This window comes from Cynocephalus volans, chromosome 5, assembly GCF_027409185.1.
Source record: "Cynocephalus volans isolate mCynVol1 chromosome 5, mCynVol1.pri, whole genome shotgun sequence".
NCBI classification, from domain to species: Eukaryota; Metazoa; Chordata; class Mammalia; order Dermoptera; family Cynocephalidae; genus Cynocephalus; species Cynocephalus volans.
The window spans coordinates 31,024,595-31,047,342 of record NC_084464.1 but is presented as its reverse complement, the minus strand read 5'-3'; the positions used below and the strand labels follow the sequence as shown (position 1 = coordinate 31,047,342).

Sequence of the window (22,748 nt, the reverse complement as noted above, 5' to 3'; positions counted from 1 at the left end):
GACACCAATTCTTTACAAACGATTCCAAAAGATTGAAACAGACTCAAATCTCCCAAACTCATTCTATAAATCAAACATCATCCTGATACCAAAACCAGGTAAAGATATAACCAAAAAAGAAAACTACAGGCGGATATCCTTGATGAATATAGATGCAAAAATCCTCACTAAAATACTAGCAAACAGAATACAGCAACACATACGTAAAATTATTCACCACGATCAAGTGGGATTTATCCCAGGGATGCAAGGTTGGTTCAACATACGCAAATCAATAAATGTGATATGCCATATAAATAAACTCAAACCCAAGGACCATATGATCATCTCTATAGATGCTGAAAAAGCATTTGATAAAGTTCAGCACTCATTCATGACAAGGACCCTCTATAAGTTAGGTATAGAGGGAAAGTATCTCAACATAATTAAAGCCATACATGACAAACCCACTGCCAATATCATCCTGAATGGGGAAAAGCTGAAAGCTTTTCCTTTAAGAACAGGCACTAGACAAGGATGCCCACTCTCACCACTCCTATTCAACATAGTGTTGGAAGTACTAGCCAGAGCAATCAGAGAAGAGAAGGAAATAAAGGGCATCCAGATTGGAAAAGATGAAGTCAAACTGTCCCTGTTTGCAGATGACATGATCCTATATATTGAACAGCCTAAAGCCTCTACAAAAAAACTCTTGGAATTGATAAATGATTTCAGTACAGTAGCAGGATACAAAATCAACACACAAAAATCAGTAGCATTTCTTTTCTCCAATAGTGAACATGCAGAACGAGAAATCAAGAAAGCCTGCCCATTTACAATAGCCACCAAAAAAATAAAATACTTAGGAATTGAGTTAACCAAGGAGGTGAAAAACCTCTGTAATGAGAACTACAAACCACTGCTGAGAGAAATTAGAGAGGATACAAGAAGATGGAAAGATATCCCATGCTCTTGGATTGGAAGAATCAACATAGTGAAAATGTCCATACTACCCAAAGTGATATACAAATTCAATGCAATCCCCATCAAAATATCAAAAACATTTTTCTCAGAAATGGAAAAAACTATCCAGATATTTATATAGAATAATAAAGGACCACGCATAGCCAAAGCAATGCTGAGCAAAAAAAATAAAGCTGGAGGCATAACACTACCTGACTTTAAGCTATACTACAAAGCTATAATAACCAAAACAGTATGGTACTGGCATAAAAACAGACACACTGATCAATGGAATAGAATAGAAAACCCAGAAATCAACCCACACCCTTACTTCCATCTGATCTTCGACAAAGGCACCAAACCTATTCACTGGGGAAGGGACTGCCTCTTCAGCAAATGGTGCTGGGATAACTGGATATCCATCTGCAGGAGAATGGAACTAGACCCATACCTTTCACCATATACTAAAATCAACTCAAAATGGATTAAGGATTTAAATATATACCCTGAAACAATAAAACTTCTTAAAGAAAACATAGGAGAAACACTTCAGGAAATAGGACTGGACACAGACCTCATGAATATGACCCCAAAAGTACGGGCAACCAAAGGAAAAATAAACAAATGGGATTATATGAAACTAAAAAGCTTCTGTACAGCAAAAGAAACAATTAACAGAGTTAAAAGACAACCAACAGAGTGGGAGAAAATATTTGCAAAATATACATCTGACAAAGGATTAATATCCAGAATATATAAGGAACTCAAACAACTTTACAAGAAAAAAACAAGCAACCCAATTTAAAAAATGGGCAAAAGAGCTAAGTAGGCATTTCTCTAAGGAAGATGTATAAATGGCCAACAGACATATGAAAAAATGCTCAACATCACTCAGCATCCGGGAAATGCAAATCAAAACCACACTGAGATACCATCTAACCCCAGCTAGGATGGCTAAAATCCGAAAGACTCTGAACGATAAATGCTGGCGAGGTTGCGGAGAAAAAGGAACTCTCATACATTGTTGGTGGGACTGCAAAATGGTGCAGCCTCTATGGAAAATGGTATGGAAGTTCCTCAAACAATTGCAGATAGATCTACCATATGACCCAGCTATCCCATTGCTGGGAATATAACCAGAGGAATGGAAATCATCAAGTCGAAGGTATACCTGTTCCCCAATGTTCATCGCAGCACTCTTTTCAATAGCCAAGTGTTGGAACCAGCCCAAATGTCCATCATCGGATGAGTGGATACAGAAAATGTGGTACATCTACACAATGGAATACTACTCAGCTATAAAAACGAATGAAATACTGCCATTTGCAACAAGATGGATGGACCTTGAGAGAATTATATTAAGTGAAACAAATCAGGCACAGAAAGAGAAATACCACATGTTCTCACTTATTGGTGGGAGCTAAAAATTAATATATAAATTCACACACACACACACACACACACACACACACACACACACACAAAGAAAACCGGGGGGTGGGGGAAGAAGATATAACTACAATTACTTGAAGTTGATACGAGAAGCAAACAGAAAGGACATTGTCGGTGGGGAGGGAGGAGAGGGAGGAGGGAGGGAGGTTTTGGTGATGGGGCAACAATAATCAACCACAATGTATATCGACAAAATAAAATTTAAAAAAAAAAAAAAAGGTTGAGGGTCGAAGAAGACAGGCCTGAGAGAGCTACACAGGAGGAGGCAGTTTGCATATTGCAAACTTACAGAGGAGCACGAAGGTATTACAGCCTGATGCACATTAAATGTAACTGTGCTGAAGAATGCTAGTGAGAGATACAGATTTATCCAATATAGTCGATGAAAGTTTGCCACGTCTGGTAATAGACATTTAAATTCTTGATTCCTAAGTGGCAAATTTATTTTTTCATTTGGCCGGGCCCTAAGAAGACACTTCAATGTTAGTGTGATTATGGAAAGGTAAAGTTAGGAAGTGAGGTGCAAGTAGAAATGGTCAAGGTGACCGAGGTCTTCCAGCATGTCGTGCCTGGACGGTCCACATCTGCAGGTCCGTCTCAGGGTCTCTGCCAACCAAAGAGCATTCAGCCTAAAGAAACAGAGCGTCATGCACACCCCTCAGGGAATCTCTGGGGAAAAGCACCTTGTCTTCTTTTCCTTTCCATTTTTTTAAATAAAATGATCTTTCCAAAAACAAACCCATTAAATGTCCAGATAATCAGGGATGTTAGAAAATTTCAGACACTTCACTGACTTCCAAGACCTCATCAGAAATACCGCTCAGTAACTCCCTGTTTCATCAGCTGGAAAGCTAGGAAATGATACAAGACCTTGTCCCCATGGCAAGCTCTTCTGTGAAACAGGACAGAGTCATACTGGGCCCCGAGGTTCCTGTTTTTCCATATCCCCTTTCACTCTGGACTTTGACAGCTCTGAAAGAATGTTCAGGTTCTGTCCTCTGAACGACTGAGGGAAGCTCCCTTTCCAGAAGTCCGAATGGGAAAATGCAAGATAAAGCCAGACCAGCAAGAACACTGCACAGCCTCTCTATAAACACAGCCACACAAAAGACCCTTGGAAGCCTTCCCACCCAACCTCCACCACACACACACACACACACACACACACACACACACACACACACACACACACACAAGAGAAAGAAGGAAAAAGTCAGTTTCTTAAGTATTCATGAGTATTTACCATCTTCACTTGGCCTTTGCTTTTTACCAGCATTGTCAAAGTACCTATGTCACCTTGGTCACAGTTAATTTTATGACTGATTCTATACAACTTCACTTTCTGAACTTCTCTGGATAGCATAAAGCAGGTATTTCACAGAACACTGTCTAATGCAGTAGATACCTAGAACTACATAAAAAACACAACAAAGTAAATACACTGTATATGATTACTTTCCTTCACACCATGAAGATAGAATTTATTTTTAATTGACTAATATATGCCCATTTTAAAAACCTACTTTTCCAATTGGTATAAACAGAAATATTGGAAAGCCTGTGACTTTGACAAATGTTCATAGTTATTGATTACCAGGGGGGAGAGTCTGTTGAGATTTATATATATATTTAGTCCTCCAAAGTACAGGAGTGGGAACAGCAAAAAAATTACAGTGAAGAATTCCAAAGAATATGACTTTCTTTTGCAGCATAGCAAGATTAACCTGTCTCACACAATAACACTGGCTGTCAGACTGGCTAGAGGAACACAATTTTTTCTTGCCCTTAAAAAAAAAGATGAAAAATATAAGGCTTATAAAAACAGAGCAGTCTATTGGAAATTTGAGGCTATTTATTATAAGAAATATTTAATATGTCTAATACAGCCACAAAAGCAAGATGGGTTGCAATTAGAGTTTTAGGCTGCACAATGAAGAAAGGAAAGATAAATAGTAGGAGGAGGTATAAGAAAAGCAGTTTTAATGGAGTGAGAAAGGGAGAGGGAATTGAGAAGGGGCAGCTTCCTCTCAACCTCACTTTCCAACACTTTCCAGAGACAGAGGAAGTCAATTATGTACCACAGCATCACTTCACGCAATTCAATTCCCTCGCTGACCTTCTCTGAACACACTTCCCTGTGGGATGTCTTCACAAGTCACCCTGCACATCAGCAGAGAAAACTTTTCACTACCTGTAGATCTAGACAAGCTCATTAAAAACGTACCAAGTGTGGCATGGTGCTGTAAGGTGTTTTGAAACTCTCAGATTTTTCTCTTCTCTCTCAAATTGTACAGATCAGTTACTAGGCTTTGCCCCAGAAAAGCAAATTATAATGTCTGTTAATGTATCATAGCTTTATCAAGCTTCTGGCTATCATCTGCCACAAAGAAAACAAGCTAAACAAAGTCTTATCACAAAAGAAAGAGGAAAGGAGGGAAGGAGGAAGGAAAGAAGGAAATTATTACGATAAAGAAAATTGTAGCAACAATTAACAAACTAACATTTACTGCACTAATCAGCATCTCCTAGAGGGCCTGAGTATGTGCTTATATCAGTTAAAGACCGCCTGATATGACAAGAAAATACCCACGTATCTTACATCAAAAGCATTTCTTTCCTGTTTCTCTTCCTCCCTTACTGTAGTGAACATACGCGAGCAGGTGAAGGAAGGTAGAATAATTTATTACTTTGTCTCCTACTGCTTTGTATGTTCAACATTTTTTGAATAAATACAAAGTCATAAATTAGCTTGTAGCAAAACAGAATTAATTGAATGTCTTAAGTAGGATCATCAAACCAAGGTTTGAGTCAATTTATCTGCCTAAGATTTCACTAATGTAGTTTCAGCTCATTAGGGTAAGAGCTGATGCTGGAGATGGGATATTATTAGACACAGAGAGGGAAAATAGGAGATCAGAAAAATCTGACTTCCTCTGTTTCTGCAAGAGAATTTCTTGAAGGCTATCTAACATGTGCAGTAGTTCATAAAACAATCCCCTTCAAAGAGTAATCTGTGATTGAAAAAAAAAATGGAGATTTTTTTCTTTAGGATCTGAAGATATTTACATACATACTGACACTGAGAAGGCTCTGCCCTTCATCCTCTCAAAGGTCCTTGCCAGAAAACATCTTAGAAACACTGTGTGGAACAACAATTGTGTGTGTGTATGTGTGTGTCTGTTGTATAGAACATCAATGCACATACATATATAACTAGAGAGAGAGAAATAAACTATATTCGGCTTATGTGTTATATATAAATAGAGAGAGACATTATTCTGATTATTTCTTTCGAACGAATTTTTCAGGCATCAAAGTGAAACAAAAACAATTGTATACAACAAGAAAGAAACAGCAGCAAGGTTGTGGGGGAAGATTTTCCCTGCCTTTCCAGAAATGGAATCAATAATAATCTATATTTTTCCAGCAAAAAAGGCAGGAGAACTTATGACAGTCACTCAGTATTCGGCCTGACCCAGGTCAGGCAACGGTCGCACAGGTGCCCACTTTTGCTCTATCCCTATTCCGCTAAGTGGGCTCTTTCCTCATGGATGGGATAAAAAGATCTTGCAACTCCTTACATCTGCTTGTAATATGTAACAGTAAACTAAGGAAAAACTAAATGTTAGACTCCATAATATTAGTTGGGCCCAAAAACACCAAGTTTATGAGTGGATACTTCATTTGGTTAATTTGAATATTAAAGAATCTATATAAATAGAGCATAACATTATCAAGGCTGTACAACCAGAATAAAATAATCAGTAGAAGGTAAAAATCTGACACAGCAGAAAAATGAAGTCACTTACTAGATGTAAGTATGGTCGACTTATGCAACCTCTAAGCTGCAATGTCTTCCTCTGCAAAATCCAAAACATAGTAGCATCTATAATACAGATTTTCTGTGAGGATTAAAGTAGATGATGTATTCAAAGCATATAGCACCATGCCTGGCACATAATACGCTCTTGATACATGTCAGTTACACTATTTTTATTACTCACTAAATAATTTCTCAGCTCTCATTTCACTTAGCTTTTTAGTACACCCTGTGGTGGTCTAATAGAGTGGATGTTAAATACTCCCTGTAACTTTGAACACACACACACACAAACAGCTATTTTTCACCATATTTTTAAAAACTTAACGAGTTTTTAAAATCAGATTAAAAAATCTTAACTAGCTACTTTTCATTTCTCTTCTGCTAGTGCTGAAAAACCAATGGAGAAGTAATTCCATACACCAGAAATCTGTGACATGCCTGACTTCATGATATGTGTTCCGTGCACAGCCTCAGATGTTCATAAAGTTGGCATCTTTAATTTTGCAGTGGAATTCAAAGACAAACTATATAAATGTATAAATTCCTGTCATTCAAAAGGCATTATATCACCCATAAGTACACAATATTATGTATAACTATCTCTTTGTGTTTTTACTGTAGTTCCCCTTTAAAACTGTTTTCATAATTTTCATATTTTCAGTTGAGTTGAAATTATAATTAGTGTGAATTTCTAAAGTTTATACTTATAAGGGAAAGAGTGCTGCTATCTGCCAAAATTAGAAATGACCTTGCCCAAGTGGGAGAAACAAAAGATTGTTTATTTGGGGTAAAATTACATTTATGGCCTGCTAAGTATCTCTCTCGTGCCTCTGATCCTCCTCTCTGGTACGATGAGAAGGCAACTTGGGTTAGTTGCTCCCACTCACATGCGTGCAGAGCTGCAATAACAGCCAACGGTCCTTGGAAATCACAATCACATTAGGCTGCTGTTCAAATGGCTTTTAGGGTTGTGATAATAGGAGGCATTCCTAATAACTGGTGACTCTGCGAGACCCTGCCCAGAAGGCCTCCAAATGGCAGCACACAATTTAAATTTTAATCTGGAAACAGTGGAAATGATGAGATTCCAGCTGGGGACCTTCTGGTCAGAGGGCCGGTGTTCAGCCTCCCTATTTGACGCCCCAGAGCTTCATTAAGTTGATGAGTGAATGCCCCTACTCTTTTTACTCTTGTCTGTGGCTCTCCCATCTCCCAGCCGATTTCCTGGAACCTCAGGGGGTCATATTTCTCTACCTCCGTAGAGGCTGTCTTGGAGCTGATCAAGCATTCCTACACTGCCATGATCCAACCAAACACCTTTGTGCTTGACATAAGTGGAATGACATTTTTATCATTCTGGCAAGCGAATAACTTTTTGAACTTTTTTCCTTCCATGTACAGAGTGGGCTTTGGGACATACTTACCCACTTGAAGCTTCAAATGGAAGCTGGCAGATGCATGCCATAGGCAGGAGGAAAGCACTTTATTTTTTCCTATAATCAGCAATAACCCTTAGGATAATAACTCAACACAAGTTAAATAGCTAAAGGGAACATTAGGGGGACCCTGTCGGCATGAAAAGGAACAGCTGGCCATGTTAGTCATCATTGCATGTCATTACTTGGGAAGTCCACTCCCAATTCTACTACCAACTTGTATTTCCTGGATGTTTAGGCAGTAACACATGACAGACGAGAAGGTATCATAACAGGACATCAGAGGCAGAACTGTAGATTTCAGTGCTGGGCAATGTCAGATTTAGTTTCCAATGAGCAGGGAGGAAAAAAATCTTACTAACTGAATAAAAGTCAGAAAGAAAAACTTGAAGACTCCTCCAATGCCTCTCTCATAACTCTGACTAAATTATTTTTAATGGGAAATTTTTTATTTCCAAGGCATATCAGTGAGTCCCAAGAATGGCAATTTGTCTCTCAGACAAGGAGTGTGAATCTAGAGAAAGGATGAATGTTAATACCTGCATGCCCAGAATACTCAGAGTGCAAACTCAGCTGCTTCCACTGGGCTCCATTAGGAAACCTATTTCAGTACCCCAATACCCTGAGCAGCAGAATTAGGAAGTTGTTTTGATTCTTTTTTTTTTAAACCACATACAGGAGCAAATTTCTTCAAGGTGGAAATGGGAATAAAACCCAGTGTTTTGGAATTTTTTCTTTGCAGATATTCATCACATGAGGTACAATATTTGCTAACAGAGGGTAATTTGAATTATCCATGGATAGTTCAAAAACACAAAGAGTTCATTACCCAGATATCTCTATTTAAAATAGATTTGCTTTTGTTCATCAGCGCGGTGCACATGGCTGGGAAATGGCAAAGTGCCAGAATGAAACTGCTCCTAATTTTCAGAGGAGGCCACCAGCTAATTACACAGACTGCAGGTGTGAAGAGAGAAGCTCAAAGTAATCAATAGCAGTAATTAATCTGCTAGACTGGAGCTAAAGAGCTAACAGCTGGACATCAGAAATGGACACATGCAACAAGATCAGCAATAATTACCTCTTTAAATATTGAATTTCCATAGCAACAATTAGGCATATAAATAAAGGCTGGAAACCAAGGCTTCAAGGCATGACACTGCATGGCAAACACAACATTCCCCAAATCAACCCTTTTAATAAAATGCCAACAATACATTTGGGCTGGGTCAACCAATTTCCAGGGTTGGAAGAAGCTGTATGTAGCTCCTCCAGCCTCAGCTTTCTTGGCAGTCTGTCATTGGCTATCGGATCTCTCAGCCACAAAGACGGCTCTAGAAGTTTGCTTTGGGCAAGACAGCAGTTCTTTCCCTGGTACAGCAGAGCTACCAGCTGTAAAACACTTTTCCTCTTATCTGTAAAATATGTTCCTTTTTTTAAAATCACAAATTCTCTAAGCAAAATTCCAACTAAAGTGCTAGAACCACCAGTATTGAAAAAAGCAATTTGGCAGTATTTTGAGAGTTTCTTCAAGACCAGTGTGACAAACAAAGAGACCCAGACATGGAGACTCCTATGACATTTTTATACTTTGCAGAAAGAATAAGTTCTTCATCCATTTGCGTCTAACAACATTATTTTGTTTGATAAAAACAAAATAGGCATAGGGAGACTAAAGACTTGCCAGGGGCCCACAGTCAGTAGATGGGAAATGGGAAGGACGTAATTTGAACCCAGTCCTGGGAGTTTTTAAGATATTTCAGCAACACACTCAGAAGTCTTCGGGAAGGGAAACTGTTCTCTAAAACACTGCAGATTATTGTTATGATTTGAAATGCAATTTAAATTGTGCTGTTATGTTCTGTCACTGTTACTAAAAAAATCAGTGATGGATTAGATTACTCAAGAGATATTTGTTTAATTTTCTTTCTATTTAGATGTATTGCTTTTTATTTTAGTTCACAACTTCCATGGCCTTTATTCAAGCGAATAAGTATTCCGTAGAAAAAAATGATGAACAATGATTACCAATCATGTACTCATACAAAATCAAATGGCAGAGTAACTCTGTAATATGGAGTTCGCAGGGCATATTTTATCTTAATCATCGTCAAAATAGAGCAGTTTTTATTGAGCTCCTATCCTCTGTGCCATGCACTGAGCAAGGCATTTTTTCTGCATTATCTCATTTAATTCTTATGATAATACTAAAAACTATATCAAATAATTAACGCCTATTCACGCTTGAGAAAAATGGTTCCCACGGACCCATATGTCAGTACAAGCTCCCTGGAGTTAGGACTTATAATCGATCTACACTCTCTAATTCTCTGCTCTACCTCCTTATGTTGTCACCTTTTTAAAGCATTAACTCCTACAACATCAGTGGTGGCATTTCTCTGTCCATCTAAAGTATGATAAGGATGGTGGCAGCACTTTGCTAACAAGTATATGGTTAGTTGCTTATACTCTGGAGATAAACTCTGGATTTGAATTCCAGTTCTACCAGTAATCATGGTTATTCAGCCTCCCCATAAAATGGACATACTAATAGAATCTGCATAGTGTTGTTAAGATCTAAAAGAGTTTGAGTCTGTTAAACAATTAGCACAGACCTGGCATATAGGAGGAGCCCCTTACCTGTGAGGTCGTTGCTGGCTTTCCTACCTCTCCTGTCTCATCCCCACACCCTTTACGCCAATCGCTCCTTTTTATCTCCACCACCTGTAATCCAGGTGAGGGCCCTTACTCCTGCAGTCATGGCTTTCCCATCTCATCTCCTCATCCCTGCAGCTCGGCACATTGCCTACAAGTACGAGAGCAGCGCTGATTCCTGCCGTTACATGAACGTGCAGATGAATGACGCTCATCGGTACCTGCACTTGAGCACACGAACCTGTGTAGACTACAGCTCACTCAGATGGCTTGACAACCACCGAAGATAGGTCCCCTCGGGAAATCGAGTTTTAAGACAATAGCTAACTCCGTGAGGACTCTCTGAGAGTTGTATAATAGCATGCCATTTCAGAATCCCTCAGTGAAACTGAAGTAAGAAATAGGAACATGGTTGAGCTAGGTATAGGTCTTAGTTTGTTTGGACCGTTATAACAAAATACCGTAAAACAGATAGCTTATATAAACAACAAACATTTATTTCCTCACAGTTCTGGAGGCTGGAAAGTCCCATATCAAGGCACCAGCAGACTCAGAGTCTGGTGAAAGCCCACTATTTGGTCATGGATGGTGCCTTCTTGCTGTGTCCTCACATGGCAGAAGAGAAAACCTCTGGTCTCTTTGACCCCTTATTGAGGTACTAATCCCATTCATGAGAGCTCTGCCTTCATGCCTAACCACTTCCCAAAGGCCCTACCTCCTAATCCATCACACTGTGGATTTGACTTTAACATATGAAATTAGGGGGAATGCCAACGTTCAGACCATAGCAGTACGGAAACTTAGTTCGTGGAATACATGAAAAGATACGTAAACTTCTACCACCCTAACGCTAAGCTTCTTGGCAACAAGTGAATGTTCAGTGCACACACACACACCATTCTCCATTCATTCCTTACTTACTTTCACCAGCGATTATTCTTTTACACTTTTCAAAGGGAATCTAAGTTGTATAAGCATTCGTGACAATATAGTAAAAATAAGTTATATTCTAACAGAGCAATGAAATGAAAATAAGAACTTACCAACTGAGCCAGTATATACATATTTTTAATAGACTTTATTTGTCCTTTTGTGTCTGGCTTATTTCACTTAGCAATTATCCTCAAGGTTTATCTATGTTGTGGCATGTGTCAGAATTTCTTTCCTTTTGAATAATATCCAATTTTATGTATATACCACAATTTGCATATCCATTCATCTATGATAAATACTTGTGTTGGTTCCACCTTTTGTCTTTTGTGAATAATGCTGCTATGAACATTGATGTACAAATATCTTAGTGCCTACTTTCAATTATTTTGGGGTATATACCTAGGAGTGGAATTCTAGATCATATGGTAATTCTACTTTTAACTTTTTGGGGAGCCTGCTCACTGTTTCTGTAAATAAAGTTTTATTAAAATGCAGCCATGTTCATTTGTTTATGTGTTGTCTATTGTTGCTTTTGTGCTGCTCTGGCACAGTTCAGTGGTTGTAACAGAGATCATGTCGCCCACAAATTCTGAAACACTATTTCACCCTTTACAGAAAAAGCCTGCTGACCCTTGCATTAGCATCGCCTGAAGCATTTTATAAAAATACAAATGCCTGGGCACCCTGAGAAACACTGAAGCAGAATCTCCAGTGGTGGAAACTACAAAGCTATAATTTATACATCCTTTCAAGATGATTCTGACACAGCTAGTCTCTAAGTCAGTATTTGTGAACCACTGAACTATGAGACCTCCAGAAATCGGTGCAATGTACTCAACTGCCCTAAATGTAGGCAATTATACTATTCAATTAATCTCAGCATTTAATAAACTCCTAGTGCATACCCAACACGTGAAAGCATGCACACTGAGAATACAACAGAAGCCAGGTTTGATAATAAAACTTGTGTCTGGAAGATGAAGACAAATAGTCTGGGAATTGAAGGAAGCCTTGTTTTGGACAGAAGTATGATAACATTACACAGGAGGAGGTATTTTAGCAGCCTCCCTCATATCGACCTGTGCAATCAGTGAGCAGAATTTCTCCAGTCTGTCATATCTCTTTAACTCAGCATCCTAAACCTCTGACCTATTGACGGCTTCTCTGCTTTTCCGTGTGCATTGTTTTGTTCTGCTCTGCACTTTCTAAGGCTGCTCATTGATTTCACTCTATTTCTATCTTTCCAGGGATCTTATGTCTCTCAGTCTATCTTAACATTGTTGTGTGTTCAATTTTGAGACCACAGTGGTGAAGTTCTCTCTGCTCTTTTCTGTCCTTTCAGATGTTCCTTTTTAGCTGATCCCATAAGAAACATTTGCAGTCTTGTGAGCCAAGCCACACTCAACCCAAATATCACAGTGATATCACATGCCATATCCCAGTGAAACAAATGTCACTGAATGAAAATCTCTTTGAATTATAAAAGAAAATATTCTATCTTAACCTAGTCAATGGTACTCTTACTCAGGCAACATTCATTAACAGTACAACTTATGAATTTGGATTTTCCTTAGATATCCACAAATAAGTGGACTGAAGCTATAATTGATGAGGACTAAGATCTTGGTACCAGCACATAACCAAAACCATTATAAGAAAACTATTATAAGAAAAATGTACATTAACATGCTTCATTCAGTCCTGCCAAAAAATTCAGCATGACCCTTTTAGCACTGAGGAGACAGAGATGAGCAAACACAGCACAGTACAGTAATTCTCAGCCTTTCTGAGTTTGCTAAGCACTTTCGAATGTTAGAACTTTGATGACTAAAGAAGCTTAAGTTCATCCACTATACTCTCGGTCATCCTTTACAATTACATAGGTGTTTGAGAAGAACTATGAACTTCCTTGTCTTTGTTAGTGTCCTGCAGGAAGTTCTTACATGTTCTCAGAGAGCAAGAAAAAGTCACCTTTTTTGACTTGGACTTGGTGTTATACTCTACCTATTACCTCTTACAGCCAGTTGCCCCCACTCTACACTGATCAAGTCAGTTCAGTTCTCACCATAAACAATGTGGATACACAATGGCAGCAAATATTTTACACCTTGATTAAAAGCTGTTAGTACAGTTGGAAAGAGTTTGAGAATTAAATAGAAAATGAAACAAAGTCAGTGTTTAACCTTTTTTTCCCTTCATGATTTAGGTTCATTTCATTGAACTGTAGTTATTAATCTGAAGCCTTCGAATGCTTCTGTACTACCAAAGACTGCTTCCAACGGCCCTGATTTCTTGCACTTTTTAAAATCTTCTCACTCATTCCCTGGAGAGCTGCTATGTGTCTTTCTCTTCAGGCACAGTAATATAGAGGAAAGAACATGAGCTTTAAGGTCAGCAGACCTGGTACCAAACCTAGCTCATCACTAATTAGCTGCATAATCCTGAGCTACATCATTAAGTTCTCAGATCCTCAGTCTCCTCGCCTATAAAATGTGGGTATTAATACTCCCCTTGAGAACTTTTTTAAGAATAAAAGAATGGAATTTAAGTTATAAAACACAAGACAATGCATAAACCCTCAATTAAGAAGCATTTATTACCATTCTTTTTATTATTAGTCTGGCTCAAATTACTACCTTACTCTCTTCTCTAGTCTCTCTACCTCATATTCTGCTCTTCCCTGCAGTTGACCCTATTTTGAACCATTATTAGCATTTCTGTAAGTGTAGTTTTTCTACTATATGATCCTGCTTCATTTCCTCCCCTGCGAAAAGTCATTCAATGGCTCGCTGACACTTTATCCCAAACACATCCTCACATGTGGTTCCCTGAGAGGAACTGAATTAACTTCCTATTGTAGCCATAAGAAATTACCACAAACTTAGTGGCTTCAAAAAAAAATGAATTTATATCTCACATTTCTGAAGGTCAGAAGTCTATCAGTAAGGTGTCGGCAAGTCTGTGTTCCTTCTGAAGGATCTAGAGAAGGACATTGCTTCCTCCAGCTTCCAGAGACCACCTGCATTTCCTGGCTCCTGGCCCCTTTCTCTCTGTCTTCTAAGCCCACAGTAGAGCATTTTCATATCTCTCTCTGACTCTGTCCTTCCTCTGTCTGCCTCTTCTATTTTAAAGGACACTTGACATTACATTGGGCTCATCTGTATAATCCAGGATAATCATATTTTAAGGTCATCTGATTAGTAACCTTAATTCCACCTGTAACCTTAACTCCCCCTTGCCATGTCACATAACATATTGACAGGTTCCAGGAATAGGACATGGACATTTGGAGGTGGGAAGAGCATTATTCTGCCTACCACAGGCACCACGCTCTCCCTTGCCCTGTCTCTTCATGCATGTTATTCTTTCAGCCTATAATTCCCTTCCACACTTCTCCATCAGAGTCAGTCTCTTCCTTTTGAGATTTAAAGCAACTATTAACTGATTCAATAAGCTTTTACACACCCTGGTCCTATATGAATTATATTCCTCTCTTCTGTACCAATCTAACACTCTATGTATTACACAATAATATTTCTGCTATTGACATTATAATTATTGATTTATTTATATCAGTCACTAGATAAGAAATTCTACATGGTAAGTGCCTGGGTCTTTGTTCTGACTACCAGCCTTAGAAGAGTGCATAAATTAGACTAAGTGTTCAGCAAGTGTCTGATGAAAAAGCACATGCAGCTTTGTGGGGGCAGAAACCAGAGCTTATAGTTGTTGCTGTTGTTTTGTTCTTCTGGTTTTGTTATTTTGTTTATGTGTTTTTGCTTATTTCCTCATTTTTACCTGAGTTACCATTTAGTTCAAGTCATCAAACGTATGACCACCGGGAAAGTGATAATATAAAATATAAATTAAAGCCCCTGTAGTTCTCAACACTGGCATCACCTTGGAAATCACCTAGGGAGCTTTAAAAAATTCTGATGACTTCAACTCAGCTCCCAAGATTCTAATGTAATTCTGTAATATGACCTGGGCACTGATTTTTTTAAAGCTCTCAGGAGAGTCCAATAGCAGCTAAGGCTGAGAATCACTGGTTTATATCTAGTGCTCAAAGATTTCTATGGCAATGCCAAGAACAATATCCCATAATGTAAGATTAACAATATTTGGATAGCACACCAGTATAAGTTATTGATCAAATATACCATGGCTACTGACAAATGGCTTTATTCATTGATATAGTATCTAAAAAGATAAAAACAATCTGTGTGTTTGAGTGCATATTCGCTTTTCTGATAAATTCTCTACATTCTCTTGAAGAAAAGGAAAGCAAAGTTTTATGTATTCTTATTAAGTGACCTTTTGCTATGAAGTAGAAATTGTCTCAGTCTCTGAGGAGCTAATTCTCCTTTCTGCTGCATGACTGCCTCATTAAACTTTAGTGCTTGGGCCCCAGCTTCCTATCTCTGGGGCTTAGCCTAGGAGGTTGTTGTGGATTACTGAGAAGAGAGCAAGTTTCTGCTTCTTTGAGGCTGTATGAGGGCAATGCCTAATTCATAAGGCCTCTGGAGCCTAGACTTTTGCCAAACCATCTGATTCTTGCCAATCTGTCTGTTACCAAACTAAAAGCATTAATAATGAGGGAAAATATTAAATAAAGTTCTAAATGGTTGAATGCACTATATTTTGATGAAAGGAAATTGTCATGTGCAATCAGTGTAATACTCATCAATGAACATCTAGTCGTATTTTCTTTCCCACCTAACCCCAAACATTAGTGTATCAGGCTACACACATGGGGAAGAAAACATGTTTTTCCAAGTTCACAACTGTTTTGCACCCTTAAAGAATTAGAACAGACTTAAGGGCATAGTACTTTTATGTGTGGTTTATAATATTTGCCAAGATACAATTGTCTTCTTTGTTTCTTATACTAAAAGGAAAGCAACTTGAAAATATTGAAAATATTTATATTCCAAATGTATTTTTCTGATTATAAACAGCTATATAGGAAATTGCATAAAATAGACTATCTGCTTTTTTGTATAAGGCATCTATTTCTGAATAACAAATCACCACAAACTTAGAGGCTTAAAGGAATGCATATTTATTACCACACTGTTTCTGTGAGTCAGGAGTCCAGGCACAGCTTAGCATCCTCTGCTCTGGGCCTTACAAGGCTGTAATCAAGGTGTCATCTGGGGCTAAAGTCTCATCTGGAGACTTGGCTGGGGAGGAGTCCACTTCCAAGCTCACTTGGGTTACTGGCAGAATTCATTTCCTTGTACTAGGACTGAGAACCCTGACTTCTTTCTGGTTGTCAGCTGGAGGTTGCCCTTAGCAAGTAGAGGCTGTGGACTCCATCACAGCTGCTTACTTCTCCAAATACAGCTAGGAGGAGAAAGTCTCTAGAGCGAGACTACTAGCAAGACAGAGTCTTATACAGTATAACCTAACCACAGGAGTGACCTCCATTACCTTTGTAATATTCTATTGGTCAAAAGCAAGTCATAGCTAATACAAGGAAGTGAACATCAGCAGGGAAAATTAATAAGGGGACATCCTAGAATCTGTCTGCTATCATCCCGAGCCATAGCATGACTTGTCATAGTAAGAGGTGCAGATTGAGCTAACCCATTCCACCTCTCCAAGATAACTGATTGAGTGGAGCTTCTTGGGCCTTGGCTTCTTTACACTGCAAATATTTCTATGACATTTTTGGAAACTAAGGAGGTCTAATTAAAGGACATGGGGTTCTGTTTGCCCTTTGCTAAGAAATGTAAATACATAAATTAAGAAATACCTGGATGGGCTTGAGTAAGCTATTCTTCCACAGTCTCAATCTAAGGGGGGTTGTTTGTTTTTCTAGAGTTCAGTAAAAGCATTTGCATAGTATTAAAGATGGCTAATTAACTCAAAAAACCATCTGGTAGGATAAAGCCTTGATGTAAAGTAGACCTCCTATTCCAACTAAGTGACTTAAACAGTTCAGGTGCTAAGTGAATATGTTAAATTCAAATGAATCAAGACTCTGCACTAAGGTTTCATGGGGGATGAGTGACTTGCCCACAGTCACATTGTTAGTAGTTTAGGATTTGATCTTTATATGTTATATGGCAGAAACCATGCCTTTCTGTCATAGTCAGCTGTTTTCTTCCTCAGTTCCTTACACAGCTCTTTGATGTGTGTGTGTATGTGTGTGCACACATGTGCATGTGTTTCACTTGATCTTCAAAATAAACTTTCAGCCCCATTTGACATATAGCAAAACTGAACTTCATGAAGATGAAATAATTTTCCAAAAGCTGCAAACTGTACATGATAAAGCCTAAACACAGATTTATATTTAAGTCAGATTTAAGCCCTGACTTAAAGTAGTGCTCTCCCTATCACACCTAGCTAACTTCCCATTTCTAGTGATCCATCAATAGGAATTCTAAACAGAGAAGAGGTACAATAAGCTTCATAAAAGTTGCCTCTCTGAATATTCATAGGGATCTCTCTTATACAATCATTGTCATCTTTGAGCTTCACAGCACCATAATGAAAGTAGGCATTTGTCATGCACAAGCCAAATACACATATACCTGTGGATTCCATGGGTATCTATGCAGTTACTTATCAGACACCAGCAACCTGCCACAAAGGACTTGGCTCAAGGACAATGCCCCAACACAAGCAGCTGAGAAATTTCACTAAACAGCTGAATAGTTGGAAACAGGAAATGAGAAGGAAACATGTATTTGTCATCCATTCCATTAGCCAGTTCCTTTAGGGACACTAAGTTACAATCCACTTTTCCACATAATAGTCTTGAGAAGTAGGTAGTTTTCCTCTCTTTACAAGAGAGGAAATTGAAGCCCAGAAGAGTTAAGAAATTTTCTATGTAATGAGCTATAAAGAAGGATTCCAACCCAAGTCTAAGTGATACCAAGGTCTATGTACATTCTACCATGCCAGGTTGTCTTTGTACTAAGAGAGGACTGCAAAGCTCTGACTTCTCATTTTTACTCTATTATTAACAGTATGTCCACTGACAAATCACTTGCCTGCCATGGAACTCTATTTAGATAATCTCTTAGCTCCTGTCCCTTGAATTGCAGGTTTCCATGATTCTTACTCACAGTAACTAATTTTAAAGGTCATAGTAGTGGAAGCAAAAACAAAGAACCTTTCTTTTCTCCTCCTCTTTAAACTTAAAAAAAGTTTGAGAATATAATTGCCTCTACTTTGCTTTCCAGAAAATCAAAGCATCTTATATAATAAATATTGAATGCAATGTATCCCACAACTACAATTTAAGAAAACCTGACTTTGTATGCATTTGGACTTGGTTTTTTTCTGACAATTTCTCCTACTCCATATGGCATATGCAAAATCTTGTAGAAGGCTATTGGGCAGGGTATAGAAAAAGAGCATTTTAAATTAGACAGTATAAAATGTCCCTAACCTCGGGGCACTTGAAAATTTCATTACAGAGTTGAGCACATCGGAAGTGAATATATGTAAGTGCACAAATATCTCAAAAGAAAGTGCATCCATTCAAAATTTTCTGGAAATAGCAAGGCTTTCTGGGAATAAAGAAAGCCTCCTTAAAGAGAGGGTGGTTTTTTTACTATAATTTTGAAGAATAAGGAGAACATAATTGAGCAGAGAGAACACCTAATTATGGGCCAAGCTTCCAGCAGGTTTGCAGGAAAATGTTACAGGTGTAGTAGCTCATCAGAAGAAATCTTAATGAAAGGATTACTTGCTGAGTTATGGGCAGGACTAAGGGGTGAGAAGTCATTTCCACACCTAGACTAAATGAGCAAAAAGAAGTAATAGTGGGTGTCACAAGGGCCCAGTGACAGCTGGATCCTCATCAGGGGCCATGGACGTGGGGGATGTAACTGGGCCAGAGCCATGTCTCCGAAGTAGAGCGTGAGACCCTCCTGCCCTTCGGTCTGCCAGCACCTCCCACTGGCCAGCCCAAAGGGGAAGCTGATCCAGGTGGAGCAGCCTCCTAGTGAACAGAGCTGAAAGAGAATGGCATAAAATTGGTCCAAAGGGTGCAAATGGAGAAAACCAGCACAGGAAACGGGTTTGCCCTTTCTCCTCTAGATGCTGAAAAAGGTTAGGGGACTGAACAGAAAAAGTAAACATCAAAAAGGGAGATAACTCCCCCCAACCAGACAAATTACAGGAAGGTCTAAATATGGGCTGCATCATGCAGTGTCTATAATAGCAAAGCAACATTCCTTGGGAGAGCAAGTAGTGGCAATTAACACTCATTTTCAGGCCAAGGCAGATTCCCTTTAATGATGCTGCTTGCCTCTTTCAAATTCCTAATCAATCAATATCAAGATACCTAGACCATTATTATTATTCACATCCCTTGGGTGTAAACAGATGACAAAGATCCTCTCCTTGATCAAACTTTAGTCTGGCTCTTCTGAGCCCTTTTCTCAACTAGGCCTTGACTTTGGCCTGTTGAGCCCAATTTTAGCAAAGACTCCTGATACATTCAGTTTAATGAGAATCCCCCCCACCCTTGATATCTGATCAAGTTCCTCTTAATAATTTTCCACCCACTGACTCCCTCATTCTGTTTGTTGGCTATAAATCCCCAGCTGTCTTTGCAGTATTCAGAATTGAGCTCAGTTCTGTACAGAAATCTCTCTCCCATATTGCAGTAGCTTGAATAAAATCTATCTTGCCAGTTTTAATAAGCATCCAGTGCAAAGTTTTTCTTTTACACAGATGCTAAGACAAGTTCAAACAAAATCACCAGAAATCACTGCTTCCTACTCCTGGAGCCTCAGGAGATGTGGTCTGTCCCTGCTCCCTCACAGCTGAGGTGCAGGCCCACAGCCTAGGCTCAGCTTGGAACACTCCCATTGGCAGATAAATCTCTGAAGGACTAACTCAAATTCACAGGCAACAAAATCACAGGGACAATTTACTGTGAAGATAAAAAGAAGTCTAGCCACAGTGGTAGGGTGTGGCCAGTAGACAGGATGCCCCAAAACCAATCTGTTGGCATGACCACAGATATTGCCTCTACACCCTGGTCTCCAGCCCAGTTCTCCATCTTTCCTATTGATTCTATCAGCTGCTTCTATCATTTCAAAAAACATTTTATTTCTAGTTAAAATAGCCAACATCATTTTCATTGTTTGCAACTCAGAAGCCTGATTGACGGGCTTCACCGTTACCTACTTTGGTTTTGTTTTTGTTAAAATTAAATATTTTTTTATAAATATTTTTTTAAATATTTTTATTAAATATTTTTTAATAAATATTTTTTAATAAATATTAAATATAAATATATTTTTTAAAGGTGTATTAATTTCCTAGGGCTGCTGTAACAAATTACTATAAACCAGGTCACATAAAGCAACAGAAATTTATTCTTTCACAATTCTGGAGGCCAAGGTGCTGGCCAGGTTTGCTCCTTCTGGAGGATCTAAGAATGCATTCCATGCTTCTGTCCTAGCTTCTGGTGTTTGCTGGCAGTCCTCAGCATTTTTTGGCTTACAGATGCATCATTTCAGTCTCTGCTTCTACTTCCACATAGTGTTCTCCCTGTGCATGTGTCACTGACCAAATTCCCTCTTCTTAGCCATTGGACTAGGGCCCACCCTAATCCAGTATGACCTCATCTTAATTTGCTTGCTTCTGCAAAGACTCTATTTCCACATTGGTAGGTCCTGGAGATTAGGACTTGACATATCTTTTTATGGAACAAAATTCAGTCCACAACAGAGAGAAACTACTCACTCCCAGAATCTAAAGCCAAAGTCAATGAGAGTCAAGGGTGGGAGGTCAGCATAGGAAGACAGTAGAGATGTAGGGTGGTACAGAGGTCATGTGAGAGAATGACAAGTCAGCCCAGGAAATCAAGAGTGGTCACAGACCGTGCATTGCAAGGCAGAATCTTTAATTGCAGGTAAATTTAGTTTCCTCATGGAGGAATTTAGTTTCCTATGAGGAGGGTAGGGAACTAGAGCTAATAGAAGAAGGGGAGTGAGGTAGAGGAAGGGAGTTTTATTAGGGTAACAAAAGTTAAAGTTAGACTGACAATGTAAAGGAAATAGAGGCCAAAGCGTCATGAGAATTAAATACAAATATAATGCTATGCCAAACAGTTCACATAAAAAATCTAAACTGTATAGCTTAGTAAAAATATGAATGTCATTTTAATGAGTCACTGAATAAATACATTCTCAGGAATTACTCTCATTTTTGAGCATGCCATTTGCTAAAAAATCAGTCTCAAGATAATTGTACACAAACAGAAGGGGCCAGGGAAAAACCCCAGGCACTAACTCTCTAAAATTGTGTAAACTATAAATGAGCAAAACTTTTTTCTTGGGATTGCTTGTACTTGAAATGACTGCTTTATTCAGTCTTTGACCTCCCTTCATTTCCTTTCGATGTTTCCACAAATCAGTGACAGCTACAATATTTCTGCTGAGGCAGTACTTTTCCCTCAAGTGATCTCATAATGCTTGAGAGAATGTTTGGAACTTTGTACATTCCTCAGTATGCAAAAGAGGACCTTAATTTCAAGTGCCTTAAACCAAGGCAATTATTGTATAAATCATGTGGCACAGAATAGGGATAAAAACAGAAGACTCCAAAGAGTTAAGGGAAAACATCAGTGCCAGAAAGTACTGTCACTTATCTTTGGAATCTTGGGGGAAAAAATTTAACAATACATTTATTTGAATCCTTGATATTGTACTTTCTGGACTAAGGAGAGCAGTTTTAAGGACAAATGTCATCAATAGAGGGATAAAATGAAAGGCAAAGGGGGCGATGGACATGTGCTCCTTTCATGGTGAAAATAGAAAGGGAAGTTTTGTCCAATGAATTTGCATGTGTGCTTGTTCTGTTTCATTCAGTTCTTTACCTTATTATCTTCTTCCTCTTTCCCTCCTACTCCTCTGACAAAAATATTACTCAAATTCTATAAAGTCTTCATAACTAGTCCCTGTTACAGAATGGATCTGAGGGGTGCAAGGTAAACTGAGTCCTATTGAGTGCAAGGAAAACTCATGAAAAAGACTCCAGGGAGAGTGAGAAGAGGTTTGAAATGTGGTCCTTGGCTAACTGGCTCATTGTCTTTAGGTGGCAGTTAAATGCACTCCTACCTGTCTCCAGTCCATAGATGCATGAGGTGACATATTCCCGAATCATGACCTTCAACTTTACTGATGGTAGCAACCATTTTCTTTTTGTAAAAAATGGAATGTTTTTATTTATTTTTCTTGAAAACGTATTTATGATTATACATATTTATGGGTACACAGTTGACTATCAGTATTTGTGTACAGTATGTGATGATCAAATCTACATTATTAGCATATCAATCATTACAAATTGTAATTACTCTTTCTGTCCCTTACCCAATTACTCCCTAACCCCCCGCCGCCTCCCCCTTTCCCACCTCTAGTAATCGTAGGTCTGTTCTCTCCTTCTGGAAGTCTGAAAGTTCAGCGTTTTACTGTGGTCTTTCTTTTTCTCTTTCTTTCTTTCTTTCTTTCTTTCTTTCTTTCTTTCTTCCT

The 22,748-nt window shown here is 38.6% G+C and overlaps 1 pseudogene; it reads left to right on the top strand.

Moving 5' to 3' along the window:
- The first annotated feature begins 10,412 nt into the window (after positions 1 to 10,412).
- LOC134378930 (general transcription factor 3C polypeptide 6-like) overlaps positions 10,413 to 22,748 on the top strand; it is a 196,134-nt pseudogene continuing 183,798 nt past the window's right edge.